This window comes from Eupeodes corollae, chromosome 2 (assembly GCF_945859685.1).
Source record: "Eupeodes corollae chromosome 2, idEupCoro1.1, whole genome shotgun sequence".
Taxonomy (NCBI): domain Eukaryota; kingdom Metazoa; phylum Arthropoda; class Insecta; order Diptera; family Syrphidae; genus Eupeodes; species Eupeodes corollae.
In genome coordinates, this window is record NC_079148.1 from 50,856,868 (window position 1) to 50,879,044 (window position 22,177).

At 27.5% G+C, this 22,177-nt stretch overlaps 1 long non-coding RNA gene across 1 annotated transcript; it reads right to left on the reverse strand.

The window, feature by feature from the left end:
• Window positions 1-4,068: 4,068 nt before the first annotated feature.
• LOC129945957 (uncharacterized) lies at window positions 4,069-20,067 on the reverse strand. The gene is made up of 3 exons (XR_008781526.1): window positions 17,865-20,067; window positions 17,690-17,792; window positions 4,069-10,090 (listed from the first exon to the last, which is right to left on the reverse strand). It is a non-coding gene; the product is annotated as an uncharacterized LOC129945957 (long non-coding RNA).
• Between the last annotated feature and the right edge of the window lie 2,110 nt (window positions 20,068-22,177).

Genomic DNA, 22,177 nt, shown 5'->3' on the forward strand with positions numbered 1-22,177 from the left:
CTTATGCTCTAGTGAAATAGCCAGTTGCATTCCTCCCCTTAAACAGTTCAACCGTAATACTCGCGCTTCTACGAATGCTCATTAGTATACCATAAAGCACAACTTCGGCCGTACTGTCAAATACAGAGATTCGATCTTTAGCCATACTACGCGAATGTGGAATGCCTTAACTTACACTCTGTCTTTGCTAGTCATTGCAATTTTAGGAATTCAAAACCAATGTGCACCGACATCTCCTTTTAAACCTACTCTCCTCTTCCTAGTGCTCACACTGTGCCTCTGAATAATAAGGGTAGTAATATCCCCTTGAGTGTGTGTTTATTTTTGAGAAAAACTTATTTTGCAGGTACTTTTTTAAAATTTTAAAATATAGGAAATATTTTTAAACAGACTTTTTGGAAGAAATTAGAAGTTCTAGCGACCCAGTCGTGCATTTAATTTATTTCAACAGTGGTTTTCTGTTGAATACAAAAGATCCTAAAAGGTTTTAAACAATAAATTAAATAATACTTTTAAAGTGAATTTGCTTTGGATGCTCTAGAACTAATATTTAAACACGAATTTCAATAATATAAATTATGTAGGTACTCAAAAGCCCCTATTTACTTAAATTCAAGAACCAAACAATTTTCTCTCTAAAATGTTGTAAGTTGTAAGAAAAAACTTCGTCAAAAAAGCACGAAATTTCTTTATATCATATCCTCTTTCATTTTCTGGATTTTTAAACTTTTTAGTGTTCTTAGCATAAATAGAAATGGATACAAGAAACGTATATTTCATTTTTGGAAAAAAGCTAAGTTTCAAAACAATTTCTTACATTTCTTCATGAAATGCAGCAAAAACGCTCTAAACTATTATGTTTTACAGCTCTTAAATATGGCAGATTTAGAAAACTTTAGGCATCTGGGAATGCTTTCATATGTAGGAAGTCATACAAATTAAATAGTTAGAGCATACTTTGCTGGACAACAGTGTTCTAAAATAATTTGATAACTAAAGTTATCATTTTAGCAATGGAAATGTGTAAAGGTTAGGTTAATATACTCGCACACATTATGTTATTTAAATTTTGTTAGCCTCCTTCAGTGTTACCGCAAGCCAAAAAAAAGTCCCTAGATGGACCTTAAAAATCCGCTAGATATGCTTAAATTTTGAAAAAATTCGCTAGAAAAGATTTTCAGTACAAATATCACAAAAACATATCCAATTTTAACAAACAATTTATTTCGTATCGTAAAAAAAACTTATAAGTAAACAAAAAAAAATGAATTTAGTCTCAACTATTTATCATTTTTTTAAAGGAAAAGTAAGAAAGTTTTAATAAAAACTTAAAATATCTATTATAAAAATAAATGTTTCCATTGCTTCTTTACCAATTTCATTTACTTCAATATCTAAAGTATTTTTAAAATTATTTTTTCTTAGAACATTTTTAGGGATTTCATAATTATGACAATTTTGATTATAGAATTTAAAGTTTTCGTTCACATTTTATCCCTCAACTTATTTTTAAAAATATTCATCGTGCTAAAAATGCGTTCCATTTCGGCATTTGAATGTGGAAGTGACATTACTGTTTTAGCAAGTTGGAATAATTCTTCATAAGTATTGGCCCCAGCTGCGTTTTTATAGCGTGAAACTTTTCCCCAAAACTTAACGCTATCTTTAAGTTCTTGCCATTTTACAAAATTAATATTTGTCCATTGATTTAAATTTTTTTCTATTTTGTTGTCCTGAAACCCTAAAATTTTTTGCAAGATCAATGATAGAACGATCTTTTGAAAAAGTCGCTAGAAAAGTAGCTAGAATTATTAAGCGACAAAAAATAAAACGGCAACACTGACCTCCTTTACAAAACATTAAAGAACATTTTTAAGCGGAGAGTAAAACTCATCTAAGTCGATGAGAACAAGAACCGTTGGTTTACTTAGTCCAGTTTTCTTCTTCAAGAGAGGACGAACTCGATGGAGTGCGATGTTGGCTTTTGTTATCATAGCCTGAGGGTTGAAGCGCAGCAGCTCATTGAAGTGTATTTGGCGTTCTTCTTGGCTTTAATCCTTGATCTATCCGGGAACGTCAGAACAAGATTTTGGGCCACTGCGGCCCATCTACAGCGGCTGTTGTTGGTGACAGGTCTCCGGAAGCATACCAGTTCCGATTTGGAGGTATTTATCATTATTCCCCACTGCTGGTAGTACTCGTAAAGTCTGCTTATGTGTGCTTCTACTCTTGGGGCTGCGATCGTAGGAAACAATGGATGAAACAGATGTCATCAGGCTGTAGAGGAACGGTCCAATTTCGATCCTTGAGCTATTCCAGCCTTTACTTTTTTAATTGTTGACCTACAACTATCTATTTCTACGAAGAAGTTTCATAAAGAAAGAAAAGAAACCAAAATTTGTATTATTGGCTGTGGGATATTAAAAATTCGGAGCTTATGGATGAGGGCCTCAATCCATACGCTGTCAAAAGCTTTCTCGACATCCAGAAAGCATCCAACTGTGGCTCGGTGGCTATTGAGAGCAGCGGTGACGTCGGACTGAAACTTTAGAAGTGGAAGGATCGTTCAGTGAGCCTGTCGGAATCCAAACTCCATGTCGGGAATGATGCTTTGCTCGTTGCAGAATTTCTTCAGTCTCCTTAAAATGACTTCTTCCAGAATTTTGCTGATGTTATTGAGGAGTGAGACAGGCCTGTAGTTGGAGATCATATTGGTACTGCCTTTCTTCGGAATTGCCACTACTTTGGCTGTCTTCCAATTTTTTGGAAAGTAGCCGTTGTTGATGGAGTTATTTATGATAATAGTCAAGATTATCATAAAGACTTGAGAAAGTCTTTTCAGGATATAGTTGGAAATCCCATTCCAGTTGACTTCTTCGGTTTCAAGTTGTTAATGATCTCAGCTGTCTACTCAGGATTGCAGTACTTATGGGTATTAGCTGGTTTTGAACATATTCCGAGAGGTGTTGGTATCTGTCCTTCATTGTCCTGTGGATTTTTTGGGCATCAAGTGCAATTGTAATGGTTGATTGCATAGACTCGACAGCCTCATCAATTTCGTTGTGCTGGAGGTTTCGGTTCGCTAGTGGAAGCACCAGGTTTCCTTCGATGTCCAACTGCAATCTCTCGAAATTTAGTCTCTTGTAGTCGATTGAAGTCCGCTTGAGATCTCGCTGCTAAAATGGCTGGTTGGCTGAGTTTTATGGACAGGAGTACTGCTTCGTGGTCCGAATCGCTTGGGACAGTTAAACACGTAAAGTTGCAGATGTCTGGAATGACAAAAACAAAACTTGAGCTTGACAGAAAGAACTCAAGAGTTGATGGAATTTTAGGGAATGTTGGCTTTGGCTGCGACACTACCACCAAAGAATGTTCATCAACATGATCGTCCAACCAGTCCACTATAGCTTTACCTTCGATACTGATAGTGGTATCCTGCCATTGATGGTGACGTGCGTTAAAGTCGCCTCCAATGAGTCCGTAGGTAGTACGCTTAAGAACTTTGTTGAGGATTCCCATTCCCGGCTTGTTTTTCTTCATAAATATGTTGAATGATGTCCTTCTTTCCAAGCTGTACAATGAATTCACATTAAACGTCAGGATGCGGAGCTTCTTCAATTGCATATCTGGAAGATGAAAGTGGCCAAAGCCACGGACTTTTCTGTTTCACTCAGATTGGTGTAGTTCGCTGGGACGCGGACGGTGCTTTTGGCTTTTTCCATGATGGTGAACAGATTGCTACCAAATGGTCTTCAATGTGGTCATAGTGGCTTGTTTGAATGGAGTCGCTGCTGGTCTCTTTTCCACTTTAGCGTAGCTAATATTTGGTTGGGTGGTTGGTACCTCAATTGGAGTGGAAAAAGTGCTACGAAAATTGGTTCAAACGCATTCAAAAGTGTATTCCTCTTCATGGAGAATATTTTGAAAAACAATAAAATCAATTTTAATCGTAATTCTTTGTTTTTTCATTATTCGGCCAAAGATATAAGTAGCAACCCTCGCAGTATAATACTCATCTAATATTAAATTTCTACCCCTACGACACATAAAAATAAACACATTTATATTTATTTGATTAATGCCTCTTTATTATCATCATATGGAACAATTTACATTACTTTTACATTTTTATTTTTATACCAATATTAATTCTAAGTTAACAAACAAAAAAAAAAAAGGATTAAAAATTAAAAAATAAAAACCAAAACTAAATTCTATCAAAATACAAACATTGGAATTCTTGAATAGCTTGTAATTTGTTTTATAGTATTTTGTTATCAATATTATAGAAGCTTGTAAATAAATAAATTGTAAATAAACTATTTTGAATTGCTTAACGTATTTTTTGTTTATTTGTATGTAGCTGTAAATTCATTTATTTGACTGGAAACCATAGGATGTTGTTTCTTTTGTAAAATATTGTTTCTTTTTTTTATTATTAATAATAATTAGTTAATTTTTAAAATAAAAGAAAAGCATTAAAAAAATAAGCTGGTTCAAATTAAAATTTTAATTAAATAAATACCTTTAACTTTTATTAATGTTTGCTTATTAAATTCGTTACAACATGGACTAAGACACAGTAAAATTTTATTTCGTTTTTTTTTTAATTTTTTTAAATTTTATTCATTAAGACAATTATAAATTTTACTTGTTATTAAATTTTTTGTTTTGTTTGTTAATTCTAGCAAGTGTTTTTTTTGTTTTATTAAATATATATATAGTTTGGATGTTGTTAATTTTTAAGTGTTGTGTATTTTTTTACATACAATATAATAAACAACTACATTTATATGTAACAGCTCAAGAACGTCTTTTTGTATAGTTTTATATGTATATAATATTGATCAATACTTAAATATACATGTACATGTAAATATACATATGTCTTTCTTAATGTAAGTATATATATATATATATGCAATTTTATTTATTGTATATTATATATAATCAATACATATTCTTTTTTTTTTGTTTTTTTTTTTTTTCATTTATCAGTTGGTTTTCTTGTTCAGTTAAAACTTTGTTAATGCCTCGAAAACGTCAAGCATTAAAATTTTCTTAAAAATATAGAATAAAATACCTAATTTTTTTTGAATTTTTGTTTGTTTTTTAATATATGTTTTTTTTTTAGTTTTGATCAGGGGCTAAAAATACTCAGAATACTACTATATTAGTATTGATATGTTAAAAACGCGTTAATCCTGTTATTTGTAAACTAAAAGACATAATAAATATTTTTTTTTTGGTATTTTTGTTTTCTTCTTAATTGTTTATATTCAACGCAGTTTAAAAATTGTTGCTCACCAAAAAATGCTTCATATAATTTGTATATATATAATATTTTTTTTTTTAGTTTTTGTTGTTTAATTTATTTATTTAAAATGAAACAAGTTTGGTTGCAGCATTGGAAAAAGTATCTAATACTTTAAGTAATTGTTTTGTTCATTCAATTAAAAAATATATATATATGTATATATAAACAAATATTCGCTATATGTGGCGGTAAGATAGTTGCTTGTGTTGTTATTTTGTTTTAATTTTTTTATTTTGTTTATATTATTGGTTCATTTTGTATACAGCCTAAAATCTTTTGAAACAAAAAAATATTATTCAATTATTTTGCATTAAATATAATTTTTTTGGTTTTCTTAATTTAAACTGATAAAATACATGTACATAAATATTTAATTTAATTACCGAATAAAAAAATAAGTGGCAAAGCTTATTGTCAGAAGCGATATACACATATATAAAAAAATTTAAGTTTTAAACTTACAAAAATGATGCACTAAAACAATGTACCCACATAATCGTAAACACGACATTTTGTAAAATTGTTTATTTTTGAAATTTATTTCTTTAATACTATAAAAAAAAAAAAACAAATTATACGAAAATTTTGATTCAATTTTACCTGATTGTATATATAAATATTATTTATGTTTTGGTTAATTTTATTCCCTTCTCAATTCATTGATCAAAAAAAATATTTAAAAATAAAAACACAAAAACAAAAATAATTTACAATTTTGTTTTTTTTTTTTTTGGTTTCTACGATTAAATATAATATATAGGCAACGTTTAGAAATGTTTTATTTTTATATATATGTATATATATATATTAAAGGTATACAAATATATGAGCAAAATATATAGGAGGGCACACGCATGAATATACATAAATATTCAATATTCAATAAATGCAAATATTAAATATATATTTTTTTTTTGTTTTTTTTTTTAGTTTTTAATACCTACAAAAATCATAGGTACCTACATATGCATATTTATATATATATATTTTATAAAGATGTGTTACGTTTTTGTTTTTTTTTGTCTTTATTTATTTCAAAAATATTCTTTAAAAAGCTTTAATGTGTGTTAAGTCATTCATTGCAAAACGTGTTGTTACTTATTTGTGGTGGCTATAGTTTTAAAGCTTATCAACTTGTGTTTTTAAAAAAAGTTCTTTATTTTTATTTTTTAAATATTATTATTTGTGTGTTTATGAACTATTTCATAAGAAAAATAAAGATTATTCATTAAGAAATCGAAAATCGACTTCAAAAAAGAAAATTATCTTACTATCTTTGGTTTATGTTATCCATGGTTTTGAACATGTACGGTTTTTGTATGCTTAGTTTCGTAGTCAAGTTAAGTTTTTTTTTTTGAAATTAAAAGTAGAAAAATGTAATAAGAAAATGCAAAAATTAAGAATTAAAACTTTAGATTCGATTTCGAACGCTTACGAAATAAATTCATTTTAATGACCAATTCAACAATCATGAATTTTCTAAACAACTTTTGCTGTCTCCAAAATAAGCGGGAAATATTTTGACAGATTAAAAGTACTAAGAAAGGCGGTTCTGAAATCAGGAATTTATAGGTTTTTAAATGAGGTCAAAGGCAGAACTCTGCAGACAGACAGTTTACCAAGAACCTTAAAGGATAAAATGAAAATGGTTAGAGTTAAAAAATCAACCAAAAGGAAATTTGAATATTTAGAGCATCGTAAAGTTTTGTAAATATTAAATTTATAAAACAATAGCATTTATTGCCAAGTCTCATTTTTTAAATTTTTCATAATTTAAATGTTTTATTTAGATTATTCTTCATTCATTGACTCGAAACCAAATACACAACAAAAATGGTTTTTTTTAATCTTTGTGAATAATTACTAATTATTATTTTCAACAAAAATATATTGAAAAGGGCCATCAAGTCAAAAACTAACTTATATTTGCCCGCGGTAGTTAAAATAAAAAATCTCAATTCTCATTGAAAATATTTTTATTTTAAAATTTTACTATTGCTATAAAACGAAAAATGTTTTTAAGATTTGTTGTTTTGTTTAAAAAGAATTTAAAAAAGAATCAGTACCAACACGATTTGTTGAATTTTCTTAACCGCATTCAAAAGTAAAATAGGAATCACTCGAATTTTTGTTTTTTTTTTTTTTTTTTTGAGTGGGAATTGTTTATATAATATATATTTTTATTTTCTAAAGAATCCTTTCTATTCATATTTGCATTTCTTAAGTTTAACGACAAAAGTTACAATCTAACTGAAAGCTCAAAAGTAAAACAAATGAATGTAAGTACATAAATATAACGCGACATTAACATATTTAATTTTTTTTATATAATAATAATAATTATTATTTTCATAAAAATCACACACATGCAAATAAAATACACATATCCTTAACACTGTCTAACATGTTTTACACGTTATACAAAAATTTAAAAGTTCAAAATTAAAACAAACATTTTCTTCTTGTTTTTTTTTATTGTTAGAAATGTAAATTACAAGGATTTCTTTTTTGTAAAAAAAAGTTGTAACCAAGTTTTACATTGCACATACATTTTTGTATAGAGAGAAAATTAAATTAAGAAAAGATTTCACAACCATTTAATTAAAAAATAACTTTATGTATAATGATTGTTTTATCTCATTATTAATTTTCTTTTATAAACTTTTTTTTTATTATTTTTTTACAAATGTTTACAACAATTTTAAGTAAATTTTATATTGTAAAAAAAAATTATATTAAATAAGTAATATTTTATATTAAAATTATAAAAAAAATGTGTATATATATTATTGCTTTTGTCATCAACACATTCTCTGTACCCATTTTTATATATATATGTTTTTTTTAATAACTTCCTCCATGACCATTTTATGTTTTATCTTCGTATTAATTGAAACAGATGTGTTTTATCCAAAGTTGATTTTTTTGTTTAAGAATATAAAATTAACAATTTATGAATTTGTTTTTTATTTTTATTTAATTTTTTTTATTAACATTTGATGCAAGTGAAATTTGTCGTCTTGATTTTTTATATTTAAAACAAAAAAAAAGGAATTTAAAATTAAAATTAAAAATTGTAAACAGAAAATATTTAAATTTAAAAATCTTTATATAAAAAATAAGTGACCTCTGTTCTAAAATTCAAAGCTTTATCATTTTTGTTGGTTTCTTATTAAATTTTTATTTAAGTGTGTGTATAATATAATTGTTAATATATAATATATAATAATGTAGATAAATATGTGTTAATTAAGTTTGCTTCTTCAATGAAGCTTACCAAACATTGTTTTTTTGTTTTACCAAATTTTGAAAAGTGTAATTTTGTTTTTGTTTTGTAATCTAGTTAGTAATTTTATATTTTTATTATTTTGTTTTTCTTGTTTCTTTAACTTTTATGAATTGTTTTTTTTTGTTTGTTTTTTATTTTTTTGTATTGAACATTTTAAATCTTATTTAATGGCTATATATATATATATGTATACAGTATATAATTTAATTAGTAGGTATATATGTTGTTTGTAGTTTTCATTGCGCATTCGTTGAAACAGGGATTTGTATTGTATTAATTATTTTGTTTTGTTTTATTTTTTAAAAAAATAATATGATAGTACATTGTTATATATTAAACATAATATGTATATATATGTCAAAAAACATATACAGATGTATATATGCTTTGTATATATTTATAAAGTTAGTTAATACAGTTGCTAAAAAAAATTTAATTGAAGTCTAGGTCATAGTTGTATAATAATTCATTTAAGTAATATGAAATACATATATATATAGAAGTTTTGTTTTTGTTGTTGTTTGTTTTTTTTTCACTATAAACTATTAAATTTAATTTTCAATATATATATATATGTATTTAGGTAGAGGACCATTGCTTTCAATTAGTTTTTTGTTGTTGTTGTTTAGTCTAAACACTAAAAATTTACTTATGAAATTCGTAATATTTAAGTTATATAAGTTTTTCTTTTTTAGCTTATGTACTAAAAAGATACACTCCAATCCAATTATTTTTGTTTTTTTTTTTTTTTTTTTTGTTGACAATACATACATCCATTCACGACAAATGTTTAATATTTTTTTGCATTTTAAATTTGTTAATCATCAATTAGAAGATAGTTTCTCATACATTTTCTTTTCTTGTTTTTCATATTATGTTTTATTTTTTATAAATAAGAATTTCAAACAGTTTGTTTTTGATAAAATTGTAAGTTCATCTCGAAAATACTTTCTGTCTTTAATATGTACATATTTTTATTTGTTTTAACATTAAAAGTAATAATTATCTTACATATACATATATATAATATACACATGCTTTGTGTACAAACTACACAAACTACGAATTTCAAAGTGATGTATTTTCATTGAGTACACTATTTTTGTTAATAACTTTGTGTTTTTTTTTTTAATTTTGTTGGTAGTATATTTGGTTCATGGACTAAAATAAAAATATTGCATTTAAAAATTCATTCTAATCAAGTACTGTTATTTAAAGGATAAAATGAACATTTTTATTTTTTTTTTGTTATTACCTGATTGTTTTAAGTTTAAACAAATTAAATTGTCTACAACATTCTTAGTGTAATGTTCATAAAAATGTAACTTTTGTATAGTTTTTTTGTATTTTAATGTTTTGTTTTTATATTTTTAGTTTTATCATAAGAATCTTCCTTATTTAAATATGGAAGCAAAATCTAGGTGTAAGAACAAATTAATCTAATTTTCAATTCGTGCCAAAAGCTGGGTTAAATGGTGATTAATCTGAAAATAGAAAAATAAAAACGAAACTTTGTTAAATTTGGAACCAACCACGAATTTTATATGGAAATTAAAAAATGAACAAAGCGAACAAACGTTTCAAAAAATTCAGAGCTCAAATATAAACAAAACAACTGATGAGTCATTTGAAAATAAATATTTCACTTTAAAATTGTTAAAATTGTTGAATATCCATACCGATAGTTCCAAAATACTGAGGGAAATCCAGTTTTTCAAAATTCTAATTTTCCTTAATAATTTGTGCAGTATTTGGATTTTTTACTAATACAAAATGTGACAGTAGTTGTTACAAAAATGGAAATGTCAAACAAAAACGTCTAAGTTCAGCTTTAACGGGTTTTTAAAAAAGTTATAAGTATTCATTTAGTTTCTTATAAATTACACTGTTCGACATTTGTGAAGATCAAACAACAAAGCAACTAGTTTTAAGATTGGTTCAATGCAAAAGTGCCTTTCAATCTCAGATAGAAAGGATATCCGGATACCTTTTTGTTACATGTAAAAGAACAGTTGATCCAAAACAGATGTGGTTTGTTCTTTTTTCTTAACTTTTTTTTATGTCAAACAAAATTGTTCAAGTGTCATAGTTAAAATAATTTAGGACAGATCAACATTTCAACAATTAATTATAACAATTAATTGTTGATCTGTCAATATATCAATATTAAAATTGAAAACAATTGTTTTTATAGTTGGCAAAAGAACTTACAAAGAAAACTTGAGAATTAAAAAGATACAAAATGAAACATTTCCTGAATCAAATGTTTATTTTTTGTAACAAAAGAATGACCAGCAAAGAAATTAATCAACGAAAAACATAGGTTTCTTGTAATATATTACAAATTTGTGATTTGACTCAGATGACTTATGAACTTTCAAAATAAGTGGTTTTTTAAAATCCGAAAAATTAAATACAAATCTTTCACTTTGACAGTTCAGTTCGGAACGACAATAGTTAACGATTTTCAACAATAGTTAACGATTTTTAACAAAAGTTAGAATAAGTACAGACATCTGTGCTATCAAAAAAAATCAATAGATATCCAAGAATTTCTGGTTAATGTTGATATCTGAAAGAACAGCTGATTCAATCTTCAGTTGAATTTGAAGAAACACGGGAATTGATTCCAAATTTGTGTGTATTTATAAATAAAAAAGAGGCTGGGATGCGACCCACACTGATAACTTCCCATCCCGTCTGTCGATTTGTCTTGCTTAAAAGTTTTTCTATATGTACTAGTATCAGTTTTACCAAATTTGCGTACTATTTTTTATAGATTTTATTTTTTATGAAAAACGGACTGTTGGATTTTTATATAAAAATCACTGAATATCGAAAACAATATTCTCTGTAAAATAAAATAAGTTTGAAGCCAATATTTTTAATTTTTGAAAAGCTATTTGAGTCGAAAGTAAATTTTTACCAAGTTTTAGTATTGTTTTTTTTAGAGTTTTATTTTTTGTAAAAAAACCGTCAATTCGATTTTCTTCAAAATTCTATCGAATGTTGAAAACAATATTTTCTATAAGATAAAATTAGTTTGAAGCCAATATTTTATAGTTTTGCAAAGATATTTGAGTCGAAAATCAGTTTTTACCAACTTTTGTTAATTTTTTTTTTAGGTATTTAATTTTTTGTACAAAAACTATCAATTCGATTTTTTTCAAAAATTTTACTAAATGTTAACAACAATATTTTTTCAAAGATAAAAGTAGTTAAAAGCCAATATCTACAATTTTTGCAAAGATATTTGAGTCGAAAATCAATTTTTACGAACTTTTATAAAATTTTTTTTAAGGTTTTTATTTTTTGTAAAAAAACTGTCACTTCGATTTTTCTCAACATCTTTCAGAATGCTTAAAACAATATTTCTTACAAGATAAAATAAGTTTGAAGTCTAACTTTCCAGTTTTTGAAAAGATATTTGAATCCATATTCAATTTTTACCAACTTTTGTTAATTTTTGTTCGGTTTTTAATTTTTTATAAAAAAAACTGTTTATCTGATTTTGTTCAAAATTTTACTGAATGTTGACAACAATATTTTTCGAAAGATAAAAGTAAATTAAAGCCAATATCTCAAAGTTTTGAAAAGATATTTGAGTCGAAAATCAATTTTTACCAACTTTTATTAATTTTGTTTAGGTTTTTATTTTTTGTAAGAAAAACTGTCAATTCGATTTTTTTCAAAATTTTACCGAATGTTGAAAACAATATTTCTTAAAAGATAAAATAAGTTTGAAGCCTAAATTTTAAGTTTTTGAAAAGATATTTGAATCGATATTTAATTTTTACGAACTTTGAGTAATGTTTTTTTTTAGAATTTTATTTTTTATAAAAAAACTGTCAATTCGATTTTTCTCAAAATTTTATCAGATTTCAAAAACATTATTCTCCGTTGCTCAAAATTGTTTTGGAGATGAAATCATATGTTAGTCGTTAAATTTAGGAGGTGACAAATTTTTTTTTCAGTTTTTTTGAATTAGAAAAAAAACCGTTAAATAGATTTTTTTCAAAAAATATATTTCTTTGAGATCACGTTACAGTTTATTATATAAAATTAAATTCAAGTCTCTAGCGTTTTTGGTTCGTAAGATATTTAGGGTTAACCAAAATTTTCACCTTTTTTTAAACTGCTATGGTAAAAAAACCACCCACGCAATTTTCTTGAGAGCCCTTTCTGCATCTTTCTGCCTTATTATCTGTATAACAAAATTTATTTGAAGTCGATATCTCTTCTGGTTCTTGAGCTATGGACGACGAAAAAAACGTCGCGAACGTACGGACGTACGGACGTACAGACGTACGAACGTACGTACACACGCACGCACAGACATCTTTCTAAAAATCTTTTATTTCGACTCTAGGGACCTTGAAACGTCGTGAAATGTCAAAATTTTCAATTTGACAAATCGGACCCATTACAATAACTTCCTATGGGAAGTTAATAAAAACAAATCCGGTGGATAATATGAAGGGTATGGCTGTCAAAGATGTTTTTCTTTGCACATATTTTAGTGCATTCCCCTACATTATGCATTTTACATTTAAACGAACAATTCGTATTGACACAGAGTTATAAAAGGTTTACCAATAAGAAATTTCATTTGTTGTGATTTTTTATTTTACATTTGACATAACAGACTTAAAGGCAGGTTTCTCACATCTGATTGGCTAGCTACCAAAAAATTGCTTTGCAATTTTGGCAACTTTAATGGAAAGATGACTAGAAAGTAAATTAGAAAAATCACGATAAGGGCAAAATTATAGCCATCATTGGTTTTCATCATTAAAACTTTTAGATTTTTTGGCAGGTAGTTTATAGCTATTTATTATTATTATTATTAATATTATTGTTATCTTTATTTTTTTTCTTCAGAAAAATGCACTCACTTACATTTTAAAGATTTACAAGCATGGCTATTAAGCCGTCTGCCGATTATATCTAAATTTTAAACATTGAGAAAGAAGTTATTTTTAGCTGTTATATAATAAAAATTAACAATTTACAAAATAATTAATGATTAAGATTCTGATTATGATTAAGTATGCCAGATTGAACGATTTAATTGATTTGAAAATAACAAATGTTACAGGCTTTTAGTTTCGCGAAAACAAAAACTACTAACATATATCTTGATATAAATATTAGGTTGGTATAATTAAGCTTATTGGTAACTTTTTAGGTTTAATCATTGATATTTAGATACATAAAAAAGTAAAGAGCAGTAAAAGACTTTCAATATCAACAGTGAAACGGGCTTTTAGTTTAGCTAAAACAAAATTATATTAGACTGAACATTACATTAGAGGTCCACGAATGAATTTCTATACGCAACAGCTTCAGAGAAAAAACGGATAAGGAGTTTCCAACCACCCTCACCATTCAAAACTCCAAGACAGTCCTTAAACGATAGGAAGCTCTTATTGAAATATAAACGCCGGATCTCTTGTAAGATCGGACATAACGCTAGGAAGTGGAAAACATTTTCAATTTGATTGAGGTTACATAATGTACAGTTAGGATTTATATCATTTCTGTGAGGTCTATAGTTAAGCTCAAGCATCTCCGTGCGGAACTTAAATATCAGAGTTATCTCAACAAAAGTGAACTCGGTTCGAAAATAATTTGCTTCCCCCAAAGAGAAATTAAGTTTACTGTATAATGATCTAGATTCGGACTCCCTTGCCCGATTGAGAAATGTCTGAAAAATGTTGTCATCTATAAAAGAAATACAATCGTAAAGTTCATTCCTCCACGAGTCTAGATTCTCCAAACAAAACGTCAAAGGAAAGTTATGTTCCGAGGCCAACTCACTCTAATCTTTAAAAGGTGTGTATCTGTAGCGTAACGCTGTTAAGAGAATCCTTTTCTGCAAATTGTTGTTAGATCTTTGCATGACTTTGATTATATAGTCTGCATTCGCTTTTAGATTCTTTAAAAAAATTGGTGGTAGCCCCAACTCAACGTGTATGGCATAATTGGGGGTATTAGATGGGAGTCTAAAGATTAGCTTGAAGAAATATCTTTGGATAGTTTCTATTCCGTCCAATTGCATGTACCCATAAACTTCATTTCCATAGCAAAGGCAGCTTTTAACGAAAGCTCAGATTGTGTGTTATTGTGAAACCTAGATATTTGAAGTCCTTCACTACTTCTATATTTGAACTGCTCAAATTCCAAGAACGGTCATTACGTGCACTGTGATTATGGTGTCTGAATATCATGATCTTAGACTTCGGCGTATTTATTTGAAGGTCCCACAAATCACAATATTGTTTTAACTTGTTAATTTGGAGTTGAAGCGTCACAGAATTATCAGTTAAAATAACAAGTTCATCCGCATAAAGGAGCACCTTGATAACTAGATCACCAAAAACAACACCACCTTTTATATTATCTTCAATGTCATTTATGAAGAGCGAGAAAACCAAGGGACTAACCTGTTTCTGACCTAAATTGTTTCGACGTGTTCATGCCATTTTCAACCACAGCAGTCGTATTTGAAAGGTGTTGTTCATAAATTTTTATAAATTTTGTTGATAAACCGATACATGAAAGTTTAAATAATAATGAGCTTCGGTTGATGGTATCGAAGGCTGCTTTAAAATCAACGAAAAATGCATAAAGATTTGTTTTCTTCTCTATAAAGCGTCTAGCAACACTAGTGAGAGTAAAGATTTGGTCCACTGTGGAGAGATTAGCACGAAACCCAGCTTGGAAACAGCTTATTTTATTATTTCTTTCAGCCCAACTAGCAAGTCTTAAGTAAAGAATTTGAGTGAATAGCTTCCGCAGTGAACTAAGGACAGAAATTCCCCTGTAGTTTTCAGGAAGGTTTGGGTCACCCTTTTTAAAAATTGCAGAGATGGTTGAAGACCGGAAAGAATTTCGGATATCTTCCTTATCAAAAATTCTGTTAAACAAAACTAAAATATGTTGAAGAAATTGTGAGCTGGCATTTTTGTAAAACTCAGCCGGGATACCATCTAAACCCGGAGCTTTGCTGTCTTTCATTTTATTTAATGCAATAAGCAGTTCATGCATGGAGAATGGAGCATCTAACTCTTCAATGTGAATGAACGGTAACGCAAAGCTTATAGATATTTGATTTGGATCCGCCAGTAGAAGTGTTTCGAAATACGATGCCATTTGATCGGCACTAATGCCGATAAGCGCATTAGCCCAAAACACTCTGTACAAGATTTAATGTAGAGTTGTTGAGAAAAAGTTGTTTTTTACGGCTACATAGATTTTTAAATGCTTTATTTAACTGCAAATACAAGGATTTGAAAGCCAAATTATTCGTTTTCCTAAAAAGTTTCAAAAACTGGAAAGATTTTTCTCTACTTCTCCTACATTCCTCGTCATACCAACTTAATTTAAAAACGCTTCCTCTATAATTTGAATAGGTAACTGCTGACTCCCTAATAGTGCTCAATATCAAATCTGTTGCTTCGTCAATTGTGTTTATATCCTGATTTGTGATATTAATTGAATGCTGGTTTAAATTTCTTTTATAAACATCCGATTTATTTCTAATCCAACGTAATCTGTTGCAACCATTTACATTTCGTCGTCGGATATTGCTTTCTTGGGTTTTGAACTCACACGACACACAAATGGGGAGGTGAGTTGAATAATTAGCCAGAAAAACTTCGAAATCTTTCACAATGTCAAGCCAATCCCCTTTGACTAAGCAGTAATCGATTACAGAGCAACCTTGATTGGAAATAAACGTAAAATTGCCAGCGCTATCACTTATGGAGGTCCCGTTCAAGAAAGTAGCTATTTAATACAAATTTCTGTCATTGGGACACAAATCAATGGCACGATTCATTTCACAGCTGAAAATAATAGTTTCAGCTGTTCAGAAAAATTATTTTCGATCCGGAAAATAGAAAACTACATTTCTAGCTAAAAATACCGCTGCAATTAAAATTTTTGTTCTCAAACAAAATTCTTTGTTTGATTTTCAATCGATCTTATGTGTATGGTTTTCATTTCTATAATCAAAAGGAAACACAGTCAGTTTTTAGACTTCACTTTTAAACCACTTTCCGGATTGATTTCAATGATAGCTATAACATGGTCTCTAACTATCAAGTCAAGTCTATTTATGTCAAAATTACAGCTGTTCACATTTTTGAATTCAACTAAAAGCCACATATAAAATTAATATATGCGCTAATACTTCACAATCCATTCAAAACCCTGAATATGGAATTTTTGAAGTTATTGACTACCGTCCGAATGCACTTGGAAGGTAATGGAAACGCTGGTTAATTTTCTGCCTAAGAAATATCTTAAAGGACGAAAGCTTCTTTATGACGCTAGAAATTACCGTTCAAGCCGTTCAATTCAAGTAACATTAGTCGGGTTTTGCGATATCGACAAAATAAATGCAATAGTACCCGTAGAGTGATGGTTAGTACATTTGTATGTAGGACTGTCATCCCAGAGGTCTTTGGTTCAATCTCTACCTGTGTCACCCAAAGTATTTTCCATAGGTATTGCCTCTTGCGACGAATTGGCAAATGCTCCAAGAGTAAGTCTTGTCATGAAAAGTGCTTTTTCAAATTAGACGTTCAGATTCGACATACAAATTATACATTCCCTCCATCCCTTACATTACTCGCATAGAGGAATGGTTGACGGCTGTAATAAACTAGGCTCTTATTCTCTACGAGCTGTTACGTCACCTAATTCATTTATTCGTATTGGGCTGGTGTGCCACAGGGTTCCATTTTGTTTCCAAGACTCTTTATTATTTTTATAAATGATCTTCATTCAACCGTAATACCCGTATTTCCAGGAATGCCCATCAGTTTACCCTTGAAACCAACTGTTATGGAATATTTTACCAGGCACAATATAGAAATAAAACATTAAGCCAAAAATGTTAAAGTTTGACATGACAAAAAAGGTTTGGCGGCCAAATAAACGGATACCTTGAGTTTGCAAAAAAATAAAAATAAACATAAATTGATTTGTTCTTAAAAGTACTCATTCTATTAAATATGTCCCTTATTGGAAAATCATGTTCATTTAAAATTTAAACAAAACATATAGGCACTTACCTTATAAATTTATAAGCATCTTGTTCCATTAGATATAATTTGTCCCGATAATCAGTTTGTCTACAGTCATTTTATATGTATCTGAACTTATGACTAGTTACACCTTTAATACAAAAAAAAAGTTTAAAAATTCGTTATTAAAAAATTATTATGTTTTTATGTTTTCTAAACTTACCAAAAACTGCAAAGTGTTACGTTTAGTTGAACTTCTACGGGTTAATTTGTGAGTGAATGCAGTTGAAACTTTTAGAACTTTGTTTGTTTGTTTTCTTTTAATTAATATTAATTTAAATATAAAGTAAATGATTTTTTTAAAATTTTTGTCTCCTTTTTTGTGTTTATTGGTGAATTTTTTTGTTTTTTTAATAATTTGCATTTGTATTGTCTCCCCTTAGCTTGTGATTTAATTTAATTTAATTAATAATAATTTCTAAACAATCATCCAAAGTCGAACAGATTTTGTATAACACATAAATTTGTATATATACACACATTTATTTGTTTATAATATAAATGTTTTGTTATATATATATAAAAGTATTCATATATATGCAATTTTTTGGTTTGTTTTTTTTTTTTTTATTTTTGTTTTAATTTTGTCTTGTCAAAATTTAATTTAGTAAAATGGACTTACACGATAAATATATGTATATGTATATATATATATTTTCTTTTTTGTATGTAAATAGGGATTTTGTAAAAGGTTCAAAATTAACTAATAAAATAAGTCACGCACTTTAAAATTATGTTGTAAATGAGATTTTCTATTTTTTTATTTTTTCTTTTTTAAGTTTTAATATTCTTCATTTTATGTTTAAACATTCTTGTTTTTCTTTTCATTTAAGTTTATAGCGGTTTATTTGATTTTCAATGTTTTATTTTTCTATAGGTTTGATGTATTAAGAAATACACACAGATTTTTGGATAATCACAAAAACTAATTTCGAAGAACATTACTATGTTTTATAGTAATAAAATACAAGATTAACAGTGATTAAAATGCAAAGATGATTTATTTTTTGCTCTTTGTTTTTGTTTTTTATATTTTTTTAAGCGACTATAATTGTTTTTATTTTGTTGTTTTTGTATTAGTAGGAAGTTTTGGGTTACTTGCTAAGTATTTTCCCAATTGTTTATAAGAAAATATAATTTTCAAGTAAAATTAGTTTTTTTTATAGTTATTTGTTGAAAAATTAAAAAATTTAACATGATTTTTTGTTTTTTGCCTTTTTTTCGTTTGTATTATATTGGGAGGAAAATGGAAACTTTGAAAATGCGTTTGGGTAGTTGCATTATAGTAAAATGGTTATGTTCCAATGAGACATTAAGAATGAATACTAGGAAGACATAAAACAGTGAGCTTATATATTTTTTTTTATATTCTTACTACTTGTTTTTCTACAGTAATTTCACCTTTTGTTTTATATAATTTAAATTTTGTTTTCAAATTTTTACAAACCTATAGTTTTGTAATGTTTGAATGTTTTTAAAAACAAATACATTTGCAAATAAATGTGCTATTGTATAATGATTAATTTGTTTTAGTAATATACATACATAATTTTAATTTTGGTTACATGATGTATTTCAATAATTGTAATTTGTTTTTTTTTTTGGTTTGTAATAAATTTTTAAAATAAATTTTGTGCAATAGCACATAAGATAAGTTATAACACATATTTTTCTTAAGTTCTATCATACATAAGAAGAAATTGTTATATTTTGAAAATTTTAAAATTCATATTTGTTTGTTTTTTTTTTTAATTAATTTTGTTCTACTTTAGAAAAAAAAGAACTTCTTATAATTAATTTTTTTTTCTCACATATACTACATTCCCTTAATTTTTAGTTTATTTTGTTATTTTTTGTTTATTAATAAATTTATATTATTATTGTTCACTAAAGGTTTTCGTAAAATATTAGGATTTTATTTTTAAGTGGATGGAATAATTCTTTTTTTTTGTATTTAAAACAATGAAAGCACCTATTTTTTTTTCATTTAATTTTCTTTTAATTTTTTTTTTAAATAACTGCAAAAATTCCCATAGAGTAGAGTTTGCAGATAGAGAGATATTAACCAATAAAAAAGTTATTATTTTGGTGTATACAAAGATGACTTAAACTTAATGAATTAAATTTTATAATCAAATGGATCTGGTCTATATTTTTTTCTGAGCAAAAAATAAGAGAATTTTATTTAGTTTCGATAGATTAACAATAGTTGAACATGCCTGATATTCTTGTTGATTTAGAATCAGTTTATTGTTTAAGTTAAAAAAGTCAACATAATTACATATACGAAAGAATCATTTAATGTAAAAGCGTGTGTTCTTATTTTTTTAAAGATTTGAAATGAAAACAATATAAACTTAAAATATGTATGATAGTAGGGAAATAACAAAAAACTTAAAACATAATTATCAGGAAACAGAAAATAAACTGAAAAAATAGTTCTCTGCTCACTCTTTTAAAACTATTGAATCTAACCTCCCCACAATATTCAAAAACATTCAAAATTAAACCTTGTAAATTTTAGAAAACAGAAAACTGGTGTATAATTCATATCGTGGAAACATTTATTGATGAGAAATTTAAATGGAAAATTTAATTTCAAAGAAATACTTTTTATTTCATTGAGAATTTTTGAAATTGTTAATTTTGTAATTCGCATTTTTTACGTTCAAAAGCAATATTCTGCTATTCTATTCGATTCTGTTTGAAGTTTTTTTACTAAGGGGTCAGTTATAGCTATCATTGGATTCGATCCGGAAACATTTTTGAATCGATATTTGACGGTGTTTCCCTTTCATTAGAAATTACAGAAAGAATTTTTGTTGAGAAAAAAAGTTTAGTTGCACATTTGTTTTTCTCTAAAAATGTATTTTTCTATTTTCCGGACGGAAATCCATTTTCCTGAACTGCTGATACTTTTATGTTCAAAGGTAAAACGAATCGTTCCAATAACATTTTTCTGTCAGTAAAAATTTGTCGGTGGCTTTCAATCAGAAAAAACTGGCGCCTAACGATTTTCACCCAAATTATTAAAGTGACAAACAAAACTTTTGGGGAGCTAAAAAAGTTTCCGAAATTAATTTAAACATTAAAAAGACTAGTTTCTAGTATCTGATTGGCCAGTTGCCAAATAGTTACCTTCCAATAAAGGTAACTTTATTGGAAAGTTGACTGGAAAGTTAGTAAAAACGAACCTCCCTAACTATCAAGTTAAGTCAACTTATGTCAAAATGACAATTGATCATGCTTTTTTATTCAACTGAAAGCTGAACTTTATGTATTATTCTATGATTTATTTATTTTCTGCACAGTTGCATTTAACGTTTTATGTAAAATTGAAAAAGAAATAGGTAATATTTCATTATAATACAAAATGTCAAAAAGTCGGGAAAAACTTGTAGCTTGTCTGAGGAGTGTTTTGTGAATAGTAATGTTTTTGATAGTTTTTGCACGATGAACTGAAGGTTAGTGAAGTAAAGCTCTAACTAGCTGCCTTGGTCAAAATGTACGTTCAAAGAATGAAACGAAATGAAGTCCCTTATGTTGTCTGAACCTACACAATTCTTAAAAGTTGCCATTGGAATTACTTGCTATCGGATAAAAATTCCCAGGGAAATTAAGGTGTAATTGCATTGAATTTTTGTTCGAGGTCAACTTATTTCCAGGGAGATCCCGATTAAGGAAAACATTCCGTGGGGATATAAAATTTCCTTGGTGATGGTGTCTGTTTTTAAAAACTGACTTTGGGAACTGCTAAGAGTTTTGTATTACAAACCAAAATTCTGATGTTGATGAAGTTTTTGATACCGGGATAATTTGTAATAAGGCTAAATGTCTTCACTTTTTTCGACACTATTAAAGAGACATCCTTAAGTTCTTAAGTATGTTTCTACATTTCTTCTAACCCTTTAACTGAATGAAACTATCACCCCACGCTTCAAAATTTACTATACACGATTTTTGTATTCAAGCAATTTTTAAGCGAAAGAGTTTATTTTCAAAATGTCATTGGCTGCGTTCAATCTTAGACAGATAACCTTTTGGTTAGAGTTTTACGTGTAAAAAAACAGCTGATCAAAAACAGCTGAGATGTCAAAAAAGGAATCCAAAGGTATCCAAGAATTTCTGAGTGATGCAGGTATCTGACATAACAGCTAATTCAACACATTATTGAATTTCAAGAAACTTGAAAATTGATTTCAGCTTTATGTATTTGTTGGTAAACAGAAAGATACAAAATGTTATTTGAAGTTGTATTTGAGGATGTTCTGTACATAATAGACGATGAAGAAGCTATTTCCTCCGAATTTTAGAAGGTAATTATGATCTACATATTTTCAACTGAGCTGAAAGGAAATTTAACAAAAATTACAGATTAAGGATATCTCTTATTTATTAAAATGTTACGCACCTATCAATTCATCGCCGTCCGACGAATCAGTTGAATGATCCATTAAATGTTTTATCTTACAACAA